The 25846-nt window shown below is 35.4% G+C and overlaps 1 long non-coding RNA gene across 1 annotated transcript in view; it reads right to left on the reverse strand.

The window, feature by feature from the left end:
* Nucleotides 1-25846, reverse strand: part of LOC129641849 (uncharacterized) — a 104205-nt gene that overhangs the window by 14093 nt on the left and 64266 nt on the right. The window lies entirely within an intron of this gene.

The following is a 25846-nucleotide window of genomic DNA, read 5'->3' on the forward strand; positions in this document are numbered from 1 at the left end:
AAGATGGAGAAAGAGAAATAAGGGAAATACTAAAAGTATCCCTGAGCTGAAAAATGTGTTAAACTAATACAATTATGTAAAGTTTAAAAATAAAATAAAATTAAATTAAAAAAAAATAACAGCAATACATAATAAAAGAACATAGCAAATAAAAAAAAAATAAAACAGTGCTGAACATTAAAAAAAAAAAAAGTTTAGATATAAAACGTCATAGGTGGGATGTCCCTGACAGTCCAGTGGTTAAGACTTCGTGTTTCTACGGCAAGATGCATGTATTAAATCTCTGGCCAGGGAACTAAGATCCCACATGCCAAAAAAGTCACAGGAAACAGGTGATATATTTGAATTTCATGAATAAGAAAAAAAAGTCTTGCTTTGTTCCTGACTTTAATTTGAATATTTCTACTTGCCACCATACTCTGTTATGAAAGTACCTGGATATTTCTGCATTTTATATTTGTAAGTTTTCTCTATAAAAAGGTAAATTCCTCCTTTTAAAAATTAATTTTTGATTAATTTGAGGTATGACTGACATACAAAAATGCAGTACATAGTTAGTGTATACACCTTGAATAGTTTGTAGATAAGTATGCAACCACCACTGTGAACAATGCCATAAACTTAGGCATGACCTCCAAAAGTTTTCTTCCTTCCTCTCTTTTATAATAAGAACAATGAAACATTTTTACCACATGCACTATGCCATACAGTCAAACTCTAGAACTTATTCGTCTTTCATGACTGACTTATGCACCCTCTCACCAACATCACCTTGATTCCCCCTCTCCCCAACTCCCAGTACACTTTCCTTCTATGAGTTTGATTATTTTAGTTTCCTGATATAAGTAGGTTCCTGGTATAAGTAGGATGCTGTAGAATTTGTTCTTCTGTATTTGGCTTATTTCAGTCAGCATTACGTCATCCAAGTTTATATATGTTGTAACAAATGGTAGGATTTTCTTTTTTTAAGGTTGAGTAATAGTCATGTAGATATAGATATAGATATGGTATAACACATTGTACTGCTAAGTCACTTCAGTCATGTCTGACTCTGTGCAACCCCATAGACAGCAGCCTACCAGGCTTCCCCATCCCTGGGATTCTCCATGCAAGAACACTGGAGTGGGTTGCCATTTCCTTCTCCAATTCATGAAAGTGAAAAGTGAAAGTGAAGTTGCTCAGTCGTGTTCCACTCTAGCGACCCCATGGATTGCAGCCCACCAGGCTCCGCTGTCCATGGGATTTTCCAGGCAAGAGTACTGGGTGGGGTGCCATTGCCTTCTCCTTATAACACATTAGAGTTCACTTAAAAGGTACAATTAGTCAAATAGAAGTGACAGCTCAGTGGATTAAATGAGAACAGTTGGAATCAGACCTAGTTTATATAAAAGTTATATATAAATACCCCTATAAATTAAGCTTGAAAATAGATGAAATATTATTGAATAAACTGTCAAGAAATAATGTTAAAATGATAGCTAGTTTATACAAAAAAATGAGAAAGTTACATTTTATCTCACCATTTACACCAAATACTTCTGTGTGTGCATATGTATTTCTGTGTGTATATATGCACAAATTAAGCACTTAAACTTAAAATATCTAATACCCCAAAATGATTTTAATGTGAGGACAGTAAAGCCTTATACCAATGACTGAAACTACAAAAGAAAAGATTAACACACTTAAATACATAAACATTAAAATATTTCTTGACCAATGCAAACACAGAAGGAAAATGACAAGCTGGGATAAAACATTTCTAGCATAACAAATATAGTATTAAAAATCCTAATACAGAGGGATTTTTTCTGTCCTTAAGCAAAAATATGCTTTGAAATGTAAAATCTGAAAATGCCACAAATACAGAATTTATAAAAATAAAATATCACTCTAGTTGAAACAAACCAGCATGAAAGTTCAATCTCATTAGTTATTGAAGAAATACAAACTGAAGCAGCGGAAAGGTAACCTCTATTACTCACCACCTGGCAATACTGAAACGGAAGCCGTATACCAGTTAGCCAGTTCTGCAGATACACAAAAGTTGAGCTGAAGGAGAAATCTGACTCTTCCTCTTGTATCCCACAAAATCATTCTCTCTAATCCTCTCAAACTTGAGAGAGGATTGAGTAAAAGAGTCTCTGCATATGTTCTTACTTGTCAGTTTTCCATTTTAGACTAAATACTGAACTGTATGCCCAATCTTCATAGCAGACAATCTAGGCCAATGCTGTCCAACTGAATTTTTTGCAATTATGAAAAAGTTCTACTATATCTATATTGTCCAATATGGTAGTCACTAGCCACATGTGGCTATCAAGCATGTAAAATTTGGTTAGTTTGACTGAGGGACTAAATTTTTCATTTTGTTTCATTTTAATTAATTATAATTTGTAATCAAATGTCACATGTGTCTAGTGGTCACCATATTGGACGATTCAACTATAGTTGAATTCTATCATGTGCCTTGTACTTATTTACCCCTGTCCATATTGGATGCATAAGTCCTCACACAGCCCATCCACTACTTTCATTGTACCTGTCCAAAAATATAACTGTCTCTAATTCTATCAATGGAGAAGGCAATGGAACCCCACTCCAGTACTCTTGCCTGGAAAATCCCATGGATGGAGGAGCCTGGTAGGCTGTAGTCCATGGGGTAAAAGAGTCGGACATGACTGAGCGACTTCACTTTCACTTTTCACTTTCATGCATTGCAGAAGGATGATGAGGTCTTTCTCTTATTGGCTAAAGGACTTTCTTTCTTTTTATTCCTCACCTTTTATTTACTTTACACTCCTTACTGGATCATCTTTATGAACCCTGTTTAATGTGCCATTCACCTTTGAGAAAAATATGTCACTGTAGTGAAAGTGTTAGTCGCTCAGTTGTGTTCAACTGTTTGTAATCCCATAGTATGTAGCCTGCCAAGGCTCCTCTGTCCATGGAATTCTCCAGGCAAGAAAACTGGGGTGGGTAGCCATTCCCTTCTCCAGGAGATCTTCTCAACCCAGGGATTGAACCTGGGTCTCCTGATTTGCAGGCATATTCTTTACTATCTGATACATCACCTCTTCTCCTATCCTAAGGACATGTCTATTTTTCTGCTCCGAGGCAAAGCAAAACTTGATGAAAGACTGTCTATAATAGCTCTATCTCCCAGTACCTGCTTTTTTATTTTCCTTCCTTCTATCAAAATTACTCTGACCAAAATCAGTTACCCTGCCAAATGACTAAACATAGTGTTATGTCTTGTTGTTTTAATAGCTTGACTTCTCAGAGGAGCTTGGTACATATCTAGAGAATTGAAATGTTCACAGCACGTCTAGGGAAATACGTGATAATTTCTTTTACTCATTAGCTCAGAGTAAGGTAAGGATGGAGGTAAAGGGATTTTTGAGGACAGAAAACTAGTTTTAAAAAATGGCCATCTTGGATAATGGGAATGTGATTCTTACTAATGATACAAAATGGGAAAAAGAGTGAAAAAGCTGGCTTAAAATTCACCTTTCAAAAAACTAAGATCATGGCATCCGGTCCCATCACTTCATGGCAAATAGATGGGGAACAATGGAAATAGTGAGAGACTTTATTTTCTTGGGCTTCAAAATCACTGCAGATGGTGACTGCAGCCATGAAATTAAAAGACACTTGCTCCTTGGAAGAAAAGTTATGACCAACCTAGATGGCATATTAAAATGCAGAGACATTACTTTGCCAACAAAGGCCCATCTAGTCATGGTTAAGGTTTTTCCAGTGGTCATGTATGGATGTGAGAGTAGGACCATAAAGAAAGCTGAGCGCTCAAGAGCTGATGCTTTTGAATTGTGGTGTTGGAGAAGACTCTTGAGAGTCCCTTGGACTTCAAGGAGATCCAAACAGTCCATCCTAAAGGAGATCAGTCCTGATGGAAGGACTGATGCTAAAGCTCCAATACTTTGGCCACCTGATGGGAAGAGTTGACTCATTAGAAAAGACCCTGATGCTGGGAAAGATTGAAGGCAGGAGGAGAAGAGGGCAACAGAGGACAAGATGGTTGGATGGCATCACTGGGTTGGTGGACATAAGTTTGAGTATGCTCTGGGAGTTGGTAATGGACAGGGAAGCTTTGCGTGCTGCAGTCCATGGGATTGCAAAGAGTTGGACATGACTGAGCAACTGAACTAAACTGATTTATACATGTTTATGACTTCTAGTTTTGAGATGATATTATAGCCTGAATTTCACAAGGTCTCAGAAAAGGCAAGAAAAGACAATTTTTTTTTTAAAGAGAATATTTTGAAAGCAGTGTAGAGTTACTAAGTCAATCAAGATTTGGCGTGTCAAGCTCTTGAAAGAAGAGAATTACAGAAAGATAAGATGACACTTGTTAAGCATCTTTCCTTAAAAGATTTTGCCAGTTTTTGGTGTGATACCAGAAGCTGCAAGTCAAGCAGATGGCTTTGGTTAGTAGGAAAAGAAACCAGCAAATATCCTGGCAGTCCCTTGTCCTTCAGAGGAGATTTTAGAAATTTCAGTTTGGAACTGCCAAAACAGTAAAGACTTGAAGATCCAAGTTCTCAGAAAGAAGAGAAGAACAAAGAAGTAAGCTTGATACTCTGGTAGCTTTACCTTGACATATTTCTTAAATTTTCCAGCTGAGAAGGGCAAAGACTAATAAGGCAAGTGGAAAACCACTGAAAAAGCAGAGGCCTAGAGTTTTCAGCGGTCTCCCAATGCTAAGAAAACAAAGACTGGAGTTTAGGACATATAAGAAAGTGGGTTAAAGTAAATTTAACAGACTATCATTTAGGATCCCTGTGTATTTTTAGCCTAAAACTAAGAGCAAAGTATCTATACATAGAAATTCCAAAATTCTGCAGTTGAATTAGGTGAAAATTAGAAAATCAGAGTACACTTGCTAGCAGTCTCCCAGTTCTGAGAATCTCAAAACTGGAATTCAGAACTTCAAAGGAAGTGAGACCATAGTAAACTTCACATGATTAGATATTCTGAAGTTCTTTCCCTCAGGAGCAGAGTAAGCAGGGCTTTATAAAAATGGCAGACCAACAGTTTCTTTCAGTCCTTAATGCAATTTAGGTGATTCCCCTGCTGTGGTCTACCAGAATAGTGAGTGTCAATAAGCCCTCATGCTTTTTTACATAAAATATTCAGGTTTTAGTAAAAAAAAAAAATTAAGAGATGCCCCCCCAAAAAACCCAAAAAATAAAACAGAAGATAGGCACACAGATTGCCTAATCATTGGAGTTATCAAAATGAATATGAAAATACTATTATTAATATGTACAACACAATTTTTACAATTTAATCAGATAATTAAAATCTCTATATTAAAAACCCTGAAACCCTGGAAAGTGTAGACCTGACTTATACAACATAGAAATTAAAAATTTAACTCATGGGATTGTCTTCAAATAAAGGCAACATAAGAGTTTAGGATACTCTCCCCAACAGAAAAGAAGTACAAAATAAAAACAAAATTATTTAAAGCAACATTTTCAGGGAAATACAGAGAAGTAGATAACAAATTCAAAAATGTTTACTCATAGAAAACTAAAAAAGCAGTTATAAAATACTTAAATACAGATCTAAAAGGAGAAATATATACACCAAAACTAGTTAGAGTGTTAAGTTTTCCTCTACGTAACGGATGAAATAAGTAGACAAAGGAGATAAGACATAGAAGATTTGAACAGCACCATTAACCAACTTGACCAAGCTTACATATAGAGAGAACACCATCCAACAGAATAGAATATACATTATTTCCAAGTGCACCTGAAACATTTACTAGCATAGACAATATACTTGAAACGAAATGTCTTAATTTTTAAACACTGAAATAACATAAAGCATGTTTTCTAATCCCAAAAGGATTAAGATAGAAATCAAAATAGAAGGAAATCTGGAAAATCTCTAAATGTATAAAAATTAAATGCTGCTGCTGCTGCTAAGTCACTTCAGTCGTGTCCAATTCTGTGCGACCCCATAGACGACAGCCCACCAGGCTCCGCCATCCCTGGGATTCTCCAGGCAAGAACACTGGAGTTGGTTGCCATTTCCTTCTCCAATGCACGAAAGGGAAAAGTGAAAGTGAAGTCGCTCAGTCGTGTCCGACTCTTTGTGACCCCATGGACTGCAGCCTACCAGGCTCCAGTGGTTTTGCTGGTCACTTAGTGAAGCCTTTTGCTGACACCTTGAACCAGGTGAACATCTCCAAAACAGATGAAGTGTTTTTTGACTCTGAAAATGATCCTGAAAAGTGCTGCTTGCCACTCCAGTTTATTCTGAATTGTTTATACAAAATCTTCCTTTGTGACACCCAGCATTTTCTAAGTAAAGAGAGAGCGGAAGCCTTGATGATGCCCCTGGTGGATCAGCTGGAAAACGGGCTTGGAGGCGAAGAGAAGTTCCAAGAACAGGTGACAAAGCACCTGATACCATGCCTTGCACAGTTCTCAGTGGCCATGGCAGATGACTTACTTTGGAAACCACTCAACTACCAGATTCTGCTGAAGACAAGGAACTCCTCACCCAAGGTTCGATTTGCTGCTCTGATAACCGTGTTAGCACTGGCTGAAAAACTAAGTGAGAATTATATCGTCTTGTTACCAGAATCCATTCTGTTCTTAGCTGAATTAATGGAAGAAGAATGTGAAGAGGTACAGCACCAGTGCCAGAAGACCATCCAGCAATTGGAAACCATCCTGGGAGAGCCTCTCCAGAGCTACTCTGAAACTCTGGGTTTGGGTATTTCATACTCTGTTCAGAGATCAGACTGCTTTTTCATATCTTTATTCTGGGTGTTCAGGACCATGTTACTTTTGGTGCCTTAACCCTACTTGGAATTCTTTACAAAATTCCCACCTGATCTGTGTGACCACAGAAGCCTTTTCTGCTGGTTGTACAGAATCTACAAACAGTAAATGACACATGGTATTTAAAAAAAAAAAATCCGTGGGATCCAGGCAAGAGTACTGGAGTGGGTGGCCATTGCCTTCTCCAATAAAAATTAAATACTACACTGCTAAATAACACAAGGTTCACACTTGAAATTGCAAAAAAAAAAAAAAAAAGAGAGAGAGAGAAAATATAATGACTTCAATAAAAATGAAAACACAATCAAAATGTGTGAGAGGCAGCTAAAAGAATGCTTGGAGGAAAAGGTACGGCATTAAATGCTTGTATTACAAAAAGGAAACTTTCAAATCAATGCTCTATTTCAACCTTAATGACCTAGAAAAATAAAAGCAAATTAAACCCAAAAGCATGTAGAAAATAGGAAACAGTAACTATGAGAGTTGGTATCAATGATGTAGAACAAAAGAGAGCCCCCCTTTTTTTTTGTTTGTTTGGTTTTTCTGTAAAGAACCAGATAGTATTTTTTTTGTTTGTTTTGTTTTGAGATTTATAGATAATATAGTCTCTGTAACAGTTATTCAGGAGATCAGCCCTGGGATTTCTTTGGAAGGAATGATGCTAAAGCTGAAACTCCAGTACTTTGGCCACCTCATGTGAAGAGTTGACTCATTGGAAAAGACTCGATGCTGTGAAGGATTGGGGGCAGGAGGAGAAGGGGACGACAGAGTATGAGATGGCTGGCTGGCATCACTGACTCGATGGACGTGAGTCTAAGTGAAGTTCGGGAGTTGGTGATGGACAGGGAGGCCTGGCGTGCTGCGATTCATGAGTTCGCAAAGAGTCGGACACGACTGAGCGACTGAATTGAACTGAACTGACCTGAACAGTTATTGAACTCTGCTGTTGTAATGCAAAAGCAGCCATTGGTGATAACAAACAAGTCAGGTTGGTATTCCAATACAACTTTATTTACAAAACAGGGAGCAAGACAGATTTGTCCTGTAACTTGAAACTTGGTGACACCTCATACAGAATATAGAAAAATAATAGAAAAAACCAGTGAAGTCAAGAGTTGGCTCTTTCCAAAGAATAAACGTATTGATAAAATTTTGGCTAGATTAACTAAGAAAAAAGGGAGAATACACCATCAGGATTGAAAGAAATGTTGTCTCTGCAGATTTAAGGGGGAAAAAAAATCTGTGAATATGTCAGTAAGTTTGACAATGGGTTAAAACGGGTCAGTTCCCTGAAAAATACAAATTACCAAAACTAACTCAAGAAGTAACAGAACATCTCAACAAATCTAAGTCAAATAAAGAAGCTGAAATAGTAATTTAAAATGTCCAAAAAGAAAATTCACATCCAAGTGTATTCAACAGCAAATATTATGAAATATTTAAAGAAGAAAAAAATACTGATCTTTAAAAAAATTTGACAAATTTAAGGAGAATAGAACATTCTGCAACTCATTTTACGAGGCCAGTATTATGTTGATATTAAAGCCAAAGTCATCACATAAAAAATCAAAAGCCCTATAGACCCACATTCCATATAAATATACATCTAGTTCCTTAATAAAATACCCTCAAATTAAATTTAGCAATATGTGTGAAGAATAATGCACTATAACCAAGTGGGATTTAGCATTGAAATGCAAGGTTATTTTAGCATCTGGAAATCAGTTAATGTTATCTGCCATATTAGTAAAGGAGTGAAATTATATGATCATCTCAGTAGATGTGGAAACACCCTCTGACAGAACTCAAATTCATAATAAAATCCTTCAAGGAAACAGCAAGAGAAGCACTAGTCCTCAATCTGATATGGGCATCTATTAAAAACCTGTAGATAATATTACCCTTAACAGGGGAAGACAGAAATTTCAACCTAAGTTTTTAAAAAAGCAAAAATGTCAGCTGTCAATACTTCTTTCCAGAAATCTTTACCTTTTCCATTTGGTAGCTCTGCTCATAGACATGGATGATTTATTATGCTCTGGTAATCAATTCTGTGCATAGACAAAGTGAAAATGACAAACTTACAGAGCACTTTATTACATACTATATGGGGTCGCACAGAGTCGGACACGACTGAAGCAACGCAGCAGCAGCAGCAGCCAGTATACTAACTTCTATATATACATTCTATTGGTTGATTCTTAGACAGACTCTTAGAGATATATATGCTCTTTTTTAACATTTTGGAAGGCTGATGCTCTCAAAAGTTAATCTTATATAACTTATGAGAGCTAAAGCTAAGATTCTCCTCCAATATTATCTGATGCCATTTCTATCATTTAGCAAATAATTTTAGGATTTTAAAATTCTAGAGCATTTTAGCTGTTTTTATTTTATCACTATTCTTTGTTAATTAGGGATTTTTAAAAACCATCTTTCTTTTTAAAGCAAATAACTTTCAAAAATATTTAACAAATGACCACAGATTCTTTGAAATTCCTTTGGCAATTCCATGTTAATTGATACAATATATATATATATATTATCCAGTTCGTCAAGTGTGAAACATATATATTGTAGCATCTTACTATAAATTTAAAAGAATAGCTGTTTAGTAGTCACTGTTGCTAAATTTATATTATGTATTTATACATTCCATATTTTGAGGTATTATTCATGGATCTTTTGTTTCATTTCTGCATGAATTTTATCCTTCTGTAGGGAATATCCTACAGCTCTAATGCAGTTAACATGCTTCTCAATGGATATACACTTACTTCTATATCCCTAAGGGTACAAATAAAAATATTCAGGTTTATTGCTTTTCAGATTATAGAGAGATTTAACATTTTATGTATTGGACTTTATGATACCATAAATACCACAGGACATTTCGCCCTATGTCACTCAGTAGGAAAAAGTACATTTTATTTCTTCTCCATGTGTTAAATTACTGATTTTATTAATAAAGGAACACTTCTCCAAACCAGCTTTACTTCAGAATAACATTTTTAAAAAGAGAAGCATGATACTCAACCTATAACCTTATATTTTAGAAAATCAACCTATTATCCAGGACTTTAGCAACTAATTCTCACAGTTACTATGACCTATTCACATCTGCAAATTTATCTAAAAGCTCTATAGGATCCCTTTTCACACTTCATTGCTTAACACACATGGAAATTGTGTTCGTGTGTGTGTGTGTGTGTGTGTGTGTAGTGAAACAAGAGATTCAGTTCAGTTCAGTCGCTCAGTTGTGTCCAGCTATTTGCGACCCCAAGGACTGCAGCACGCCAAACTTCCCTGTCCATCACCAACTCCCGGAGCCTACTCAAACTCATGTTCATTGAGTTGATGATGCCATCCAACCATCTCATCCTCTGTCATCCCATTCTTCTCCTGCCTTCAGACTTTCCCAGCATCAGGGTCTTTTCAAATAAGTCAGTTCTTCGCATCAGGTGGCCAACGTATTGGAGTATCAGCTTCAGCATCAGTCCTTCCAATGAATACTTAGGACTGATTTCTTTAGGGTGGACTGGTTAGATTTTTTGCAGTCCAAGTGGCCCTCAAGAGTCTTCTCTAACACCACAGTTCAAAAGCATCAATTCTTTGGCACTCAGCTTGCTTTATAGTCCAACTCTCACATCCATACATGACTACTGGAAAACCAAAGCTTTGACTAGATGGACCTTTGCTGGTAAAGTAATGTCTCTGCTTTTTAATACGCTGTCTAGGTTGGTCATAACTTTTCTTCCAAGGAGTAAGCGTCTTAATTTCATGGCTGCAGTCACCATCTGCAGTGAGTTTGGAGCCCAACAAAAGAAAGTTTGTCACTGTTCCATTCTTTCTCCATCTATTTGCCATGAAGTGATGGGACCAGATGACATGATCATAGTTTTCTGAATGTTGAGTTTTAAGCCAACTTTCTCACTCTCCTCTTTCACTTTCATCAAGAGGCTCTTTAGTTCTTCACTTTCTGCCATAAGTGTGGTATCATTTGCATACCTGAGGTTATTGATATTTCTCCCAGCAATCTTGATTCCAGCTTGTGCTTCATCCAGCCCAGCGTTTCTCATGATATACTCTGCATATAAGTTAAATAAACAGGGTGACAATATACAGCCTTGACATATTCCTTTCCCAATTTGGAACCAGTCTATTGTTCCATGTCCAGCTCTAACTGCTGTTTCTTGACCTGCATACAAATTTCCCAGGAGGCAGGTAAGGTGGTCTGGTATTCCGATCTCTTGAAGAATTTTCCACAGTTTGTTATGATCTGCACAGTCAAAGGCTTTGGCATAGTCAATAATGCAGAAGTAGATGCTTTTCTGGAACTCTCCCCCTTTTTTGATGATCCAGTGGATACTGGCAATTTGATCTCTGGTTCCTCTGCCTTTTCTAAATCCAGCTTGAACATCTGGATGTCCATACTTCATGTACTGTTGAAGCCTGGCTTGGAGAATTTTGATCATTACTTGCTAGCGTGTGAGATGAGTACAATTTTGCGGTAGTTTGAACATTCCTTGGCATTGCCTTTCTTTGGAACTGGAATGAATGCTGACCTTTTCTAGTCCTGTGGCCACTGCTGAGTTTTCCAAATTTGCTGGCATATTGAGTGCGGCACTTTCACAGCATCATATTTTAGGATTTGAAATAGCTCAACTGTAATTCCATCACCTCCACTAACTTTGTATCGATGCTTTCAAAGGCCCACTTGACTTCACATTCCAGGATGTCTGGCTCTAGGCGAGTGATCACACCATCGTGATTATTTGGGTCATGATGATCTTTTTTGTACAGTTCTGTGTATTGTTGCCACCTCTTCTTAATATCTTCTGCTTCTGTTAGGTCCATACTATTTCTGTCCTTTATTGTGCCCATCTTTGCATGAAATATTCCCTTGGTATCTCTAATTTTCTTGAAGAGATCTCTAGTCTTTCCCATTCTATTGTTTTCCTCTATTTCTTTGCACTGATCACTGAGGAAGACTTTTTTTTTTAATCTCTCCTTGCTATTCTTTGGAACTCTGCATTCAAGTGGGTATATCTTTCCTTTTCTCCTTTGCCTTTCACTTCTCTTCTTTTCACAGCTATTTGTAAGGCCTACTCAGACAACTGTTTTGCCTTTTTGCATTTCTTTTTCTTGGGGATGAACTTGATCACTGCCTCCTGTACAAAGTCATGAACCTCTGTCCATAGTTCTTCAGGCACTCTGTCTATCAAATCTCATCCCTTGAATCTATTTTTCACTTCCACTGTATAATCGTAAGGGGTTTGATTTAGGTCATACCAGAATGGTCTAGTGGTTTTCCCTACTTTCTTCAATTTAAGTTGGAATTTGGCAATAATGAGTTCATGATCTGAGGAACAAGAGATACACAGGGCAAAAATGTCCTGTTTATTTATGGAGATACAATTTCTTTAATCGTTTAAAGAACGGATTCCCTATGATCCATTACGATTCATTGAAAAGACTATTCTCCTCCTGCCCCATTTGCCACCCCACAGTGATCTCTTGATCTGCTTTTTAACCTCTGGTTAAATTTTATATGGTTGCATTTTATATGGATCTTTTTCAGAACTCTCTATTACCTTCCATTAGTTTGGCTGCTATCCATCTATCTTGCATTCATAAAATAATGCTTTCATTACTATAGTGTGAGTCCTGCCAATAGGTGCTTTTCTAAGAGTTGCTTGGGTATTTTTGGCACTTTATACTCACAAATAAAATTCAAACTGATTTGTCAAGTTCCTCAAAAGAAGCCTGTGAATTTCTATTGAGATCACTTTATATTTGTATATATCTAGATATAAATATATAAATATAAAGTTGAAGGAAATTAACATATATAATAAACACATAAACATATAATTAAAATCTATGAGAAATTATATTCAAGTTGTGATAGGGTAAATAAAATAACACTATATTAAAGTCATTGCACTGTCCAGAAAAAGTAAAATACTAATTAGTAACAGATGTTTTTAGTTTGAAATTGCGGTTTGTGAATTTTTGTCAGCAGATGACTTGTGAGGTATTAACTTCTTATGCTTCTAAGTTTGCCTGTGCAACAAGTGAGCTGCAAAAGTTGTGACACTAGATGGAAAAAAAGAAACTGTGCAGCAAGTATTAAGAGATATGTTATATTACTAAAAAAGTACTGCCAGGCTACACCTAACATAGAAATAGCTGAAGGGAAATGATCAGTGAAGAGAATGTAGAAGGGACAGCAAAAATGCACAATAAATATACCTGATATTCTTATAATTTATAAAGCTAATTTAAAATAAACAAAAAACTTGATAAATCATTGCAGGAGATTTAATGCAACTCTGTCAGTTTAGATAGCACATGTAGGCTAAAAAAATTAGTAAGTAATTAGGAGATTTGATTGTCCAACCAACCAACTTGATTTAATTGACTTATATAAAATATTGCATCCCAAAACTGCAGGGAAAAAAAGGTTTTGAATGACATGTAGGTTATATACCAAACCAAATGACTATATGCCTAGTTATAAAGCAAGTTCACAAATTTAAAATGAATGAAATAATACAAATTTACATTTTTGACTACAGACTTAGTATTCTAGACAACAACAAAAGCTAGCTAGAAGAATCCCATGTTTGGAATTTATGAGATATATTTCTATGCAGGGATCCAAGAAAAAGTTATAAAAATTGGCATATTTAAAATTAAATTATTATAAAAGTAATACATACAAAACAAAAATATTGTTATGAAAACCATATACAAAAACACAAAATTCAAATAATGACATGATTACTGGAGTATTTATAGACTTAAATATGTATTAGGAAAGTATAAAGGCTGAATATAAATGAGCTAAGTATCTATCCTATGAAATTAGAAAAAGAACAGTGAAAAAAGTAGAAGAAAAGAAATAATTAAGATAATCTTAGAGATGTAATTTCAAACTAATCTCAATAGGATAAGCAAAATAAAGCTTGCTCATTTTGAAGATAAATTTGATAGATCTCTGCTGAGAGTGGTAAAGAAGAGTAGATTAAGTATATACAATTTGAGGGTGAAAGAGTATAGTGAAAAGCTGGCTTAAAATTCACCTTTAAAAAACTAAGATCATGGCATCCAGTCCCATCACTTTATGGCAAATAGATGGGTAAACAATGGAAACAGTGACACACTTTATTTTCTTGGGCTCCAGATTTTGACAGCAGTCATGAAATTAAAAGATGCTTCTCCTTGGAAGAAAAGCTATGACAAACCTAGACAGCATTTTAAAAAGCAGAGACATTTCTTTGCCAACAAAGATCCATATAGTCAAAGCTATAGTTTTTCCAATAATCATGTATGGATGTGAGAGTTGGACCATAAAGAAGGCTGAGTGCTGAAGAATTGATGCTTTTGAAATGTGATGTTGGAGAAGACTCTTGAGAGTCCTTTGAACTGCAAGGAGATCCAACCAGTCAATCTTAAAGGAAATCTTTCCTAAATATTCATTGGAAGGACTGATGCTGAAGAGCTAATACTTTGGCCACCTGATGCGAAGAGCTGACTCATTAGAAAAGACCCTGATGCTAGCAAAGATTAAAGGCAGGAGGAGAAGGCGACGACAGAGAACGAGATTGTTGGATGGCATGGACTTGAGTATGAGCAAGCTTTAGGAGATGGTGAAGGACAGGGAAGCCGGGCGTGCTGCAGTCCATGGGGTTGCAAAGAGCTGGACACAACTGAGCAACTGAAGAACAACAGCAAAATAAAAAAAGGCACAGTGTCAGTCTTAAAGACTTTAAAAAATTGGGCTACTTCATGAAGAGATACTCCAGAAAAGATAGAAAGGGATGGAACTAATAACAGATAACAGAGCTACCTCTGATGCAAATGTTCATTTTGTTGTCCCAGACAAGAGGGACATTTATAGCATAGTCAATAGCAAATTTATGAAAACAGCATTATCTAGTTGAATAAATGTAGAAGGGTAGTGTCTAATGTTCTTATCTCATATAATCCATTAAAACATCTTTCTTCTATTTTCATAGTCTTTGTTTTCCCAATGGAGGATATTTTTGTTTAATTACTTTCCTCAAAATTAAAAGAGAACAGTGTGAAGTCTAGAATAAACTTGATGAAATGTGCATTAGTATTAAGATTTGTCTTAGCTTAAAGACAGAGTAAAACAAAACTACTGTGAATTCTTACCAGTTTGTCAGGTCTTTACATTTAGTCTAATATTCCTGAATAGATGCGGGCACATGTATCTGAGTGGGTCTCTAAAATATAGGTTTACATGTTCTATTTGAAAGCATTCATTTTACTGTAAGCTGTCAGCAAGCTCATTGGTTCAGTAACTGTCATCCTACAGCTTTGCTCATCTTAAAATCTGCTTTGGCTACCCATCATTTTAATGAGGCAAGGTAAATCTGTGATAGAGGCTTGAGTGAAAAGGAAAATACCAGCTAGATTTTATGGAAGGAGAAAAAAAGTGATACACTGCTATTATCACTTGCTACTATCATGAGTGAGTATCTTTCTCCCATCTTCATTTTTGTTTTCCCCATTTATGGCAGTTTCAATTTTGGCACTGTAAACACACACAAGTATTAGTATATTTCAACTTATTGAAAAACAATTATGGAATTGTGTTTTCAATTCATTATTTTTGTAATTATGGTTTTTTGTTGTTAATTAAATCACTATTGTTCACATCAGGGTGTAGTGGAAGAGGTGTGACAAATTAGAATTTACACGGAGCCATCAGTTCTAGAGAAATACACTTAGAGATAATTAACAAAATCATTTTTTTGTCCCAATGTTATAAGTTAAGAGAATAATGAAATTACTATGTCTGAATTGTTTATTTGAGTAGGAACAGCTGAGTGTAAAGAGATCCGCACAATGGGTCAAAAGACAATGCTGAATTGAGGAGCAGAACAATACTTAGCAAAATCTGCTGGAAACCAAGACTCAAATGGGAGCTGGACCTCTGATCCAGATATGAAAGGACCATTTATTCATTACTCAAATGAACAGGGTGAGGTGGTAAGTCTCCATTCTGTTTGTTGACAACTAATTTATTACCTTTTAGCTAATTAGGAAAAAAATGTTGGAGAGAAATAAAAACATAGAAAAATTGATTTAAATATAATCATATGAAAATCAGGGTTTGACAAACCAAACACAAGAACATAAGTTAGAAATAAAAGAATATCTGAATAGTATAGTAAGATTGATTTAATGGTCAAACATAGAACTTTAGTCTACTAACAGAAAATTTATTTTATTTTCAAGAAATGATGGACAATGCTTTTAGATTTCTAAACACTAAGCCATAAAGGAAAACACAAAAAATAATTCTAATTTATAGGCCATAATATTTGATTACAGTGCTAAAAAAGAGATTGCATGCATGCTAAGTCACAGTCATGTCAGACTCTTTGCAACCCTATAGACAGTACCCTGCCAGGCTTCTCTGTCCATGGGATTTCCCAGACAAGCATACTGGAGTGGGTTGCCATGCACTCCTCCAGGGGATCTTTCCAACCCAGGGGTTGAACCCACCTCTCTTATGTCTCCTGTGTTGGCAGGTGGGTTCTTTACCACTAGTGCCACTGGGGAAGCCCCAAAAAGAGATCAGGGTAAACATATAATAAAAATTACATTGATTATAACAGAGCTAGAAAATAATACTCATGTTAAGACTGCAACAAACTGAATTTAAGAATATTTAGATGACTAGGGGAATAGACACTTTTGATGATTATTAAATGAGGCTCAAGTACCTGAAGGTAAATTGATAGTATTAAATGCTGTCATTAATAAACTAAAATACATAAGCATAAATGGCTTAAAGTTTAAACTCAATAATTAGGAACTGTAATTGACAAAAATTTAGGAACAAGAGAAGAGGTTATTGAGTAAAGTTAGATGGGACTGAATTTTAATCCAGAAATAAAATAGTGGGAAAAGTATTAGCTGGTTAATTGGGAAAAAAGAATCCTAAACTGTAGTGTGATCTTTTCAAAGTTAAGATAACTATAGCAAAGATTAATCTACTTTATTCTTCTTTTAAGGTAGGGAAAATTTTGTCCATCATTTCTTGAAAATAAAGCATTTTTCTTTTGTCTTTGTTTTTGAAGAGCTGTGTTCTGGATATTGCAGTTCCTACATTCAGAGCAAAGCCAATCCTAGTAGACAGAACCACCTCAGAAGTTGCCCCAAGGATCAGAGGAGAGATTCCTAAATTCTAATAGTCATGGTCCATATGTCTGTGATTGAAAGACAGACATACAGAAATATAATAAAGTGGCTAAGTGTCATATTACTTTTCCTGAGAGTTGTTTACTTCTAAAGTAAAACCTAGCTATTTCATGAGGTGCACCTATACAAGTATTTGTCAATCTGATTCAGTTAAGACTCCACAATTACAGTCTTGTTAACTTTTTGTTATTTGCTCAGTCATGTCTGACTCTTTGTGACCTCATGGACTGTATCCTGCCAGGCTCCTCTGTCCATGGGATTCTCCAAGCAAGAGTACTGGAGTGGGTAGCCATTCCCTTCTCCATGGGATGTTCCCAATCCAGGGATTGAACATGGGTCTCCTGCATTGCATGTAGATTCTTTACCATCTGAGCCACCAGGGAGCTTTGAGATTTTTCTGTAACGTAATTAATGGAAAGTTCAAAGAAGCTTCATTAAGAATCACACCTTCTTTTGCATAGGATATCAAGTTATTTAAGGTGCATTAAATTCTACATGATGAATTCAATTTCTCATGGTTGAAAACAAGATTTTGAAAAGTATTTTGCCAACTAAGTCTTCACTTAGGTATACAATGATTTTATCCTGATGTATTTATTAAATTGTAACACCATATTTTAGGGTTATCTAAATAGTTCCAGCTACAAAAGAAAGTTAGTAAAATGTACCTGAGTCATTCAGTATGAGAGTAGTATGAGTATTTTGGATTCCTTTGAGAAGTGAATCCCTCAGGGGTGATTCTGCAATGTCATAGCCCATAACCGCAATGATAGATGCAAGGGCTTTCACTTGAGTATAGGCAAACCAGAGCAAATGTTGAGGAGACAGTCAGCTGTCTGATATAATATCAGAGAGAGAGGACTCTGCTTTATGAATTGGATAGAGATCAATACTGACCTGTAGAAAGCTAAATTTTTTTACCCAAGGAATTTGCTGCCTCTCCACACTGCAAGCAGAATGACATCTTACATAAAATATGACATCCTACCTAAAGACTTCCAATGTTTCTAAACACAAGATGAAGATAAAGGTTATGCATGAGTATACTGAACATTATGAGGACCTGATCTAAATTATTTTAATGACTGGGTTACATACACTCAACTTTTATGTACTTTTAAGCTTCTGCAGCATCTGAAACTTTTAATGTTTTCTTACAAAATTGGAGTATAGGAAACCTCACATCATTGAGGACATGCATAAAGAAAACAGCTAGTAGAAAACAATTCTTTTCTTCTAGGAGAGATTTTTGCTTTCCGACCCTGGATGTGCTACATCTGTGCTGCCCCTTATGATAGTCTTTTTAAATATCCAGATGTGCCCATTTAAATAATAATTAATATTTAAAAAAACTCAAAACTTAGTTGCTTAGTCTCAGTTGTCACATTTTCGATATTCATTAGCCACATGGAGTTAGTGGCTACTCTACTGGACAGAAAATATTATGAGCATTGGCATCATCAGAGTAAATTGTCCTAATTTAGAATCAAGTAGCTAATCTTTCTTTTTAGTATCTGTTATTGTGTCTAGTTTTCTGATTGCCATTCCCTCTCCTATTAGACTCTTGTCTTCCAAATCTGCTGCATTTTGTATAAAGACTCTAGTTCTCACTCCTATCTGCCTATGGTGGTATTCACTCTAGAACTCCTCTTTTTGTTATTGATGCTCTCTTCCTTGATTGAATCCCGTTCCCTCAAATGACTTTTCATGAGAATGCTCCCCAATAATGTCCTACTGGAACATGTTGATACATATTCTACATTCCAACTTTCACATAAGTAAGCCAATATCTCATAAAATATAGTGCATTTATATTTTATTATACATGATTCTTTCTCACTAAATATTTTGCAAAATTTTTGCATACTTTCTTGACAGGAAAAGTACTATAATCTGTTTTATTATTTTTTGTTTCTTTAGATGCTCTTGTCATCTTTTTAGATGCCTTTTTGTCTCTTTAAAATATGATAGATTTTACAAAAGGTATTTCGTTCATATGAAAGATATTACTATTCATAAACACAATATCATTTTAATAAATATATCTAAAAATAAAGGTAGAAAGTTTTAAGAAAAGAATATTCTTACCCATTATTTTCTTAAGTTAATCTGCATTTTGGACAATCACTCATAATTATGCCTCTTGTGAAATGTTTCTAAATTATAATTAGTTAAAATTTTGCCTTAACAAAATTGTTTATATTGATTGAACCAGATGAAATTTAAATAATTAAATTTTTATTTTAATAAGCTTAGTGTTAGACAGAGATATATTGCCTACATGATCAAAATTCTCCAAGCCAGGCTTCAATAGTATGTGAACCATGAACTCCCAGATGTTCAAGCTGGTTTTAGAAAAGGCAGAGGTACCAGGGATCAAATTGCCAACATATGTTGGATCATCCAAAAAGGAAGAGAGTTCCACAAAAATATCTACTTCTGCTTTATTGACTATGCCAAAGCCTTTGACTGTGTGGATCACAACAAACTGTGGAAAATTCCAAGAGATGGGAATACCAGACCACCTGATCTGCCTCCTGAGAAATCTGTGTGCAGGTCAGGAAGCAACAGTTAGAGCTGGACATGGACCAGCAGACCGGTTTCAAATAGAGAAAGGAGTATTGTCACCCTGTTTATTTAACTTATGTGCAGAGTACATCAATGCTAGGCTGGATGAAGCACAAGCTGGAATCAAGATGGCCAGGGGAAATATTAATAACCTCAGATATGCAGATGACACCACTCTTATGAGAGAAAGTGAAGAGGAACTAAAAAGCCTCTTGATGAAAGTGAAAGAGGAGAGTGAGAAAGTTGGCTTAAAAACTCAACATTCAGAAAACTAAGATCATGGCATCTGGACCTATCACTTCATGGGAAATAGATGGGGAAACAGTGTCAGACTTTATTTTGGAGGGCTCCAAAATCACCGCAGATGGTGACCTCAGCCATGAAATTAAAAGATGCTTTTCCTTGGAAGAAAAGCTATGACCAATCTAGACAGCATATTAAAAAGCAGAGACACTACTTTGCCAACAAAGGTCCATCTAATCAAGGCTATGGTTTTTCCAGAAGTCATGTATGGATGTGAGAGTTGGACTATAAAAAAAAGCTGAGCACTGAAGAATTGATGCTTTTGAACTGTGGTGTTGGAGAAGACTCTTGAGAGTGTAAGGAGTGTCTTGGAGTGTAAGGAGATCTAACCAGTCCATTGGAGTATAAGGAGATCTAACCAGTCCATCCTTAAGGAAATCGGTCCTGAATATTCATTGGAAGGATTGATGCTGAAGCTGAAATTCCAATACTTTGGCCACCTGATGCCAAGAGCTGACTCATTGGAAACAACCCTGATGCTGGGAAAGATTGAAGACAGGAGGAGAAGGGGATGACAGAGGATAAGATGATTGGATGGTATCACTGACTCAATGGACATGAGTTTGAGTAAATTTCAGAAGTTGGTCATGGACAGAGAGGCCTGGCGTGCTGCAATCCATGTGGTTGCAAAGAGTCGGACACGACAGAGCGACTGAACTGAACTGATATTGCCTACAAGATTTTCTCTTATAATTTTTGTATGTAAACCATCACTTCCACAAATAGAGACCGTTACACATTACAGTATTAATAATTTAGTGAAAGATCAGTGGTAAAGTATAATGTAATATTAAAGATGTGTGAAGTATGCTTAACAATTTTTCTTTTAGTTCTGAATATATACATCCTCCGTTGCTTATGCCTTGAAACTTATTTTTACCTTTTATACCCATACTTACAACTGTAACTCACAACTATATCCATATTTATGAAAAACAGTATCCAGGAAACAGCAAATTCTCAGATAATCGGGAAACCTTTTGTTTGTCACTGAGGAAGTGAGAGTTAGAATCAGAACCTTGGCTAAATATAATGCTAAGAACTTGAAAGTGGAATAATAATTGTAAAAAACATAAATTGCCGCTTCATATTTTTTAGTGTATTTCAAATAGAATGCACTTATTATGTGGGTTATTTAACTGTTCTCATAAAACTACCCAAACAGGTCACTTATTTTTGTGAAAACAAGACAAAAATCTAGCCTCCTTAGTGAAAATATTTGAGAAGTAGTTATAACATGTTGTAGCTACTCTTGAATCTCTTGTCACTAACTTTTATTTGGAGAAATGTTACTTTTGTAAGCCTCATTTAATCTGTGCCTGACCTGCATTTATTTCTTATCTATGTGGATATATGTGTATTCTGGTTCAGAAAGTGACTCACAAGAAATAAAGGACTGAGAACCCTGAAGTTTGCAGGAAGAATGAGCAGCAATGACTTTTATTTATATCCTACTGGAGGACTAATCATTAAAAGGAAATGAGTTGGATTTAGAGAGATTTTCCTGTTCTGTGATGTTGATGCATTTCATATGGTATCTAAGATGGCATGACTTGGAATTGACAGATATTTTAATGCTTATCTTTCTTTTCTGGTCAATTTGATTTTTAACATTTTTTAAGTTTACTGTATTTCAGATACCATGCAAAGAACTTCATGTAAATTAATTGACTTAATCATGACAACGACCATAAAATAGTACTATTTTTAGTGTCTTTCTTTTAAATATGAGAACATTTAAGTAACTTTCTCTAGTTCTCATTGCTGAACAATGGTGGAAAAAAGATTTAAAACCAGGCAATCTTCAGTCTGATTCTAGAACCTGTGTTCACATACACAATGCAGATTTTTTTTAATTGGATTTTTGGAACCACAGAGCAACAATTATCCATAGAGGTAAGGCTCTATGGATTATCTAATACAGTAGCCAATCGTATCACTCACAGCCAGTTATTATGAGTATTTCATTATTCCTGAAAATTAATTAACACTACGAAATATTGCAGCTTGTATCTACTATGCAATTGTAGACAAAGATGCCCTTTTCTATGGCCCCAAACTTAGTAGACAAAAGCTGCAATATTTTGTAGTGTTAATCCTTGAATATTTCCCTATGAATTTATGCATGCTCCAAATCTACCTATAGAAATCTCAGAAAATATTAAAAGATATTATAATTTAGAAATGTCTGACCAATTTATGTGCAGATCTTTTTGGTTGTGTAATTATTTTTTGTTCTTTATGACACCTAGGATTATTCAAGGAAGATAAGTAATGACTAGCTAATCAGATTGATTTCATAGCAATACCCTGATCACAAATGGAAATGGAACTATCTGGGTAAAAGGTGGTGTATGTTAGGGAGTTTGTCTTTTAGTTCAGAATGAATGCAATTATGATTATATCCTTAGAAAATAAAATTCCACAGATAGAATGAAAAATGTTTCAGGAGAAATATGGCAAGGTATTGATGTCTCAGTGTGGTAAACAGAATAATAACCTCACCAAAGATATCCACAATCGAATCCCCAGAAACTATAGAATTATGTTATATTACATATCAAGAAGAATGCTATATCAGCTAATTGCTAATCAGTTCACTTTAAAATAGGGAGATTGTGGTGGATTGTCCATGTGTGCCCAATGCAATCACAGGACCTAAAAATAGAAGAAAGTGGGAAAAAAAAAAAGAAAGACAGAGGACTAGAGAGACAGCAGCATGAGAAGGACTTGCTCAATGTTGCTAATTTTAAGATGGGGAATGATACCATGGGTCATAGAATGTGGGAAGACTCTAGAAGCTGGAAGATGCCAAGAAACAGATTCTCCCCTGGAGCCTCCAGAAGAAATGCAATCCTGTTGAAACTCTGATTTTAGCTCAGTGAGATTCATTTTAGATTTCTGACCTCCAGCATTTTAAATAATATATTTCTATTGTTTGACGTCACTGAATTTGTGGTGATTTGTTACAGCAATAATAGAGAGCTATCAGTGATATCCTCAGGATATTAATGCATTGATGAAAATGGAGATTATTGTCACATTAGTGATCTTTGCATAAGTCAAAAGAGAATATTAAAATATCAGACTAAACTTGAAATAAGTGCCTGTGTGATCACTAACATGTATGAACTTTAGAGAGCCTTGAAAAAACATATGACATGGATCTAAGCATGACATGAGCTCTCACAATAAAGCATGCATAATCACTTCATGGGAAATAGATGGGAAAATAGTGGAAACATGGCTGACTTTATTTTTTTGGGCTCCAAAATCACTGCAGATGGTGACTGCAGTCAAGAAATTAAAAGATGCTTAGTCCTTGGAAGGAAAGTTATGACCAACCTAGATAGCATATTCAAAAGCAGAGACATTACTTTGCCAACAAAGGTCCATCTAGTCAAGGCTATGGTTTTTCCAGTAGTCATGTATGGATGTGAGAGTTGGACTGTGAAGAAAGCTGAGTGCCAAAGAATTGATGCTTTTGAACTGTGGTGTTGGAGAAGACTCTTGAGAGTCCTTTGGACTGCAAGGAGATCCAACCAGTCCCTTCTAAAGGAGATCAGTCCTGGGTGTTCTTTGGAAGGAATGATGCTAAAGCTGAAACTCCAGTACTTTGGCCACCTCATGCGAAGAGTTGACTCATTGGAAAGGACTCTGATGCTGGGAGGGATTGTGGGCAGGAGGAGAAGGGGACGACAGAGGATGAGATGGCTGGATGGCATCACCGACTCGATGGACATGAGTTTGAGTGAACTCTGGGAGTTGATGATGTACAGGGAGGCCTGGCGTGCTGCAATTCATGGGGTCACAAAGAGTCGGACACAACTGAGCGACTGAACTGAACTGAGTCAATCAAGTAAATAGCTTCCTTATTGCTAATGAAAGAAGGATTATAGTTAGGCTGAGAATTGATAGGTTTCATTTTTCTCTCTCTTTATGTGTGCGTGTGTGTTTGTGCGAAATACCATATCATGATGTGCCTGTCTGATTGCTAAAAGGCATTACTGGTGGAATAACCTGAATGCAAGAAATGTAAGGAAATGGTAAGAAATTATATTGCATAATTGTATAACTATTTGGAAGGACTGTAGACAGTCTGCATTGTTCATTATTTTCCACAACATTGTTTAGGCTCTTTTTTCCAGGGATTAGTAAAAACCACTAATTAAATATGAGATATATTGTATTGGAGACACATATATATGTTAAGGTACATTTCAGATGCATAAAAACCAACAAACATGAAAAAGGAAGTCTAAATTAGTAGTTTATATTTTTGCTACACTGTCCTTAGTATCCAAAGAGCTTTCCTGAGGTACAGCAAAATTGTCCACCCATCATTTCTAGCCCATCATAATTTAATGTTATAAGAATAATGTAGAGGGAAAAAGAATGTGTACTTTTTCCCAAGTACTAACATATTGATAAAGATTTGAAATTATTTTATTCACATAGGTTGCATTGAAATCAGTGAGGTATTATTCATGACAAAAGTTATAAACTAGCCTAAAGCCCAACAAAACCTGTTGTCAAGTAAACTACAGGGCATATTATGCATCATTTAATAGTGAATCTTTTGACTACTCTGCAAAGAAACTGAAATAAGACCATGGAAAGTTGTTTTTTGAGAGGGTTATATAAATTTACATTTTTTTCATTTTATTATTAATGTGATATATTTTTTCTAGTTATCTATATTGGGCACTGGGGAAGAATGTGTGGTCTGCTTTTGTTGACTAGAGTGTTGACATATGCCTATTAAGTTTAATTATTTTACAGTGTTGTACTATTCTTCTATTTAGCTGTTAACCTCCTTCTCAGTTTGTTCTCTAATATCACAATCTTAAAGCCATACTGAAAATTAACAGCAAAAAAAAGTGAGTGTATAAAACCCACACTTTGGGGCAAAAAAATTAGACCTTAAAAAGAGATAAGCAGTCAGAACACCAAAATAAATATGAAGTTACTGGAAAGAATACATAAAAAGAAAGAAAAGCTAGATAAAAATTTTTACCGTATCCATTTTATTTCCAGATAATGTCAAAGTTATAAAAGCATACTATTCCACCTACAGCTGATAATTAAGAAAATGTCAGATTACCTATATGTTTTGCTTTCTGACCTTCTCATAACAATTGTCTGAGAATATCAATACTGTGTTTGTTTTCATTTTCCTTATCGTCACATGCTGTATAATATAGCACATTATATGTGGTAGTCTTTAAGGGAGAATAATAGCTCCAAATTTGAATTTTAAACATAGGCACCTTGTTTATTAAATATTATCATTCTGAGTGATACTCTTAAGCTGCTTCAAATTAGGTTTTCTTTCAACTAAATTATTATTACAGTTATCTGTCCTAATGATTTTATGAAGTTGATTTCACAATCAGTATCACATAATTAACTGATAAGTAATTAGCAAATGAAATTGTGTGTGTGTGTGTGTGTATATATATATATATATATATATATATATATATACACATATATATATATGCAGGGAGAGAGAGAAAGTGAGAGAGAATAATAAGCCAAATAATATGGTCATACTGACAAAAGTTGACATCTTTTGGGGCATACACTCTTTAGTGGCCATTAAATGAATGTCTGGCATTTGATAAAAAAGTGAATCCTGATTTAATTTTGGCAGGAACATTTTCTCAGGTTGAAGTGTTGTGACAAAAGAAATGTCATCAAAAAGATTTTTCCCTTTATAAAGGTTTGTCTCAGGTCTAGATGACAGATAAACCATTCAAATATTCTCTAGCTTAAGTTGATAATTTTATCATATCCTTCACATCTCTATAACCTTTATAATCATGGAATATTAAACCATACTTTTGCCAATAAGCACTTAACCCTTGGTTCATGCAAAACAGACACAGGAATACTATTAGTGCTAACGC

The sequence above is a fragment of the Bubalus kerabau genome, chromosome 1 (assembly GCF_029407905.1).
Source record: "Bubalus kerabau isolate K-KA32 ecotype Philippines breed swamp buffalo chromosome 1, PCC_UOA_SB_1v2, whole genome shotgun sequence".
NCBI lineage: Eukaryota > Metazoa > Chordata > Mammalia > Artiodactyla > Bovidae > Bubalus > Bubalus kerabau.